Below are 3,454 nucleotides of genomic sequence, written 5' to 3'. Positions count from 1 at the left end.
GTTGTTTATCCTTCATTCTCAAAGAGGACCATGACCTTGAGGTGATGTCATGATTTGCAGTGAATTGGATTTAAGTGAAGATTTAAAGTGAGGATTTAAGTGAGGATTTAAATTCACCAACCTCACTCTCTCCTCCACAGCCATTTGCATCTTGTGGCAAGAAATACATCGGGACGACTGGAGATGGCCCTGGATGTTTAAGACAATTAGGGTTAAGTGACTTGTCCATAGTCACACAGATAGTAAGTGTCTGAGGTGAGCTTTGAACTCAGGTCCTCCCAACTTCAGTGCCCTGAAGTTATAGCAAGTTATATCCACTGTGCCACCTAGCTGCCCCGGAGGGAAGTAAGAACACCTTTTAGCTATCTATAAATGAAGAGACAGTGAAATGCTTTCATTCAAATTTCTCATCTCCTTGCAAATCTTTCAAACAGAGAACTTCCAAAGAATCTTTTCCTTTTGTCACTCTTTGTAACAGCTCATCAATTTCTCTAAAGCAGGCAGGGTCAATTAGACACACCATTTCTATCCAGTCATCAACATCTTCACTTTCTATCACCTTGATCAATAGTTCGAGTTTTTCTTTTAGCTTTCCCCCTTCCTCACAAGTAGAATGAATTGACGCCTCATGTGGGCTCTCTCAATTTTCCTTTTTTCTTCAACTGTTTTATTACTTCCAAGGCCTGCTGCTTTGTACTCTTGCTAAATTTGACAGAATAATGGATATCATTCACTGCTCTTTCAATGAGAATGACAGTGTATGGTCTCTTTGTTCAGTGTTTACACATTTATCTGCTACAACTGTTGCAAAATCCCTAAACATCTGCTCCAGCTGGGTGCCCTTTTTTCATCTGAGATCTGTACTTTTCCTTTTGTTAAAATCTGCTTACAGATTTCAGTCTGGTCATCGGTTCCAAAAGCACTGATAAGATTTTTTTTCCTTAGTAACTTGGCTTTGAAAACATTTACAAACACCAAGTTGGTCTGCCACACTTCATTAAGGTCTGTTTCTATACCCTTGGGTCAGCCTACAATCTTGTTTTTGTAGCAAGTTATCTCAAAGCTCTTCATGCACACCATAGCCATGTTTGTCAGGTTGGTGGGCATGAAAATTGAAACCATGGTGGTTTCCACCCCAGTTGGGACCTGACCCTTGAGTTGGACAGCTGTTCTTCCTGAGAGGTCTTGAAGCCAAAGCCACCAGGGCTCCCACATCAATCCCCACCAGGCATCCTTAATGATAACATTAAATGTATTGACTTATGTAATAAACCTTAAAACTTTTTTTACAACTTAAAAAAACCTTATTATGTAACGTGTGCTTTTTCTGCAATTCATTTGTTTGGATTAAGAATTGAATTCTCAAGATTTTGACACATATTTCTTAATTCTTCATTATAAAGTCACATATCACTTTGGTTATTAAGCATACCTTTGACAGAAAGTCCATTTTTAGAAATCTAACCTTAATAATAGCTCAAAGATTATCAATGGGATTTAAATCATATGAGTTCACAGACCATTGAAGCATGTTTATCATTTTCTCTTAAATAAAATTCCTAACCTTTCATGATATATAGCAGGGTGTGAGGTCATGTGATATATTATTCAATATAAAATATAGATATATATGGATATATACACATAGATATACAGATCTATATAATCTGCAGGTGCCTATATCTAGATATCTACCAAGATATATAGCTAGGATATAGATAGACAGAGAAACAGACAGAAATATCTAGGTAGATATCTTGATATATATGGATGTAGATATATAGATGGAAAATTTTGTTTCTCACTATATTAATGTATTTTTCAAAATTCATTATTCTTTCAGTGGAACCAACACTTCTGGACCCACTGGTAGTAATAGTAAAATCCCCATATATATATAATTTTTTTTGGTGATGCAATTGAGGTTAAGTGACTTCCCCAGGGTCACACAGCTAGTAAGTGTCAAGTGTCTGAGACTGGATTTGAAATCAGGTCCCCCTGACTCTAGGGCCAGTGCTTTATCCACTGTGCCACCTAGCTGCCCCCTCCCCAAATATTTATAAGTGAAAATTTTACAGTCTGATGAAGATGCTCAGAACTTATAGGCTTAACAGGAATTCTGACAATAGTTTATTTATATTGAATGAAACAGCAAGTTTTATCTTTAAAACTTACCTTTCAGGGCAGCTAGGTGATGTAGTGGATAAAGCACGGCCCTGGATTCAGGAGGAACTAAGTTCAAATCTGACCTCAGACACTTGACACTTACTAGCTGTGTGACCCTAGGCAACTCACTTAACCCTCATTGCCCTGTCCTGCCAAAAAATTACCTTTCCCCAATATTTACTACTCCAGGCTTTGCATATGCTTCCCCGTGATAAGAATTTTTTTCTTCATAGCAATAGTTATCTACTATTTTTCCCCCATTGGTCTTCTCACTGTTCTTCTAACTTCAAGAACTCTATACTATAGTACAAAGGAATCAGTAACAACTGCCAAGGGGGCCACATTTTCTGGAAAAGGTAACACTAATACTTTATAGTTGTATAATATTTTGCAATTCAAAACACACTTTCACATCCATTATCAGTATGATCTCACAACACCCTGTGAAGTAGACAGAGGAAAGATACTTATGCCTATTTAACAGATGAGAAAAATGAGGCTCAGAGAAATTAAATTATTGAACCTAATTAAATGATTTAACCAAAGTCACTCAGCTAAGGAACAGGAAAGCCAGAACTCAGAAATGTTCCAAGTCTGGTTCTCTTCCCATTTCACTGAGTTGCCTATAGGACAGGATCCCTGCCTTTGAAGAGATTGTAATCTTTCAGGTAACATTAATAACTTTTTGTTTTTATATGGGCATTTCTTCATTCACCCTTCTATCCCATAATAAACACTTACTAAGTCCTCCCTTTCAAATAAAGAGATAAGCAAAACCAACTGTTTCAAGATATGCGACATTTCATAGATCCTCCTTCTCCCACCCTGCTACCATAAGAAAGGAGGTGAACTTTTTATCTGTCTCTAGGATCAAGATTGATTAACAGCTTCCTTTTAGCATTCTTTTCTTTTACACTATTGTAGTCTTCATATACATTGTTGCCCCAGTTCTGCTGATTTTATTCTCAATCAGTTAATGTCTTATGTTTCTCTGAATTCCTTATAGTCATCATTTCTTGTGGTGCAATAATAAACCACAAAGTGTTCAACCATTTTCCAGTTTGTTCATAATTTTTTGCTACCATAAAAATGTTGCTTCAAATATTTGGGTATGTGCAAGTTCTTTCTTTCTGTCTTTGACTTCCATGAGGTATATGTCTGATTTTCTTCCCTAATATCCAGCATGGTGACCCAGGCAAAAGGAAATTTCCAAAATAATACTACAATATCATTGACCCAAGATGACCAGTTAATAGCTGTTTCCTAATTGCAATCATGGCCTTAGGAA

General features: G+C 36.7%; 1 pseudogene; it reads right to left on the bottom strand.

Moving 5' to 3' along the window:
- Positions 1 to 394: 394 nt before the first annotated feature.
- LOC122738533 lies at positions 395 to 1,122 on the bottom strand (annotated as a pseudogene).
- Between the last annotated feature and the right edge of the window lie 2,332 nt (positions 1,123 to 3,454).

Source organism: Dromiciops gliroides, chromosome 2, assembly GCF_019393635.1.
Source record: "Dromiciops gliroides isolate mDroGli1 chromosome 2, mDroGli1.pri, whole genome shotgun sequence".
Taxonomy (NCBI): domain Eukaryota; kingdom Metazoa; phylum Chordata; class Mammalia; order Microbiotheria; family Microbiotheriidae; genus Dromiciops; species Dromiciops gliroides.
This window is presented reverse-complemented; position numbering and strand designations above follow the sequence as displayed.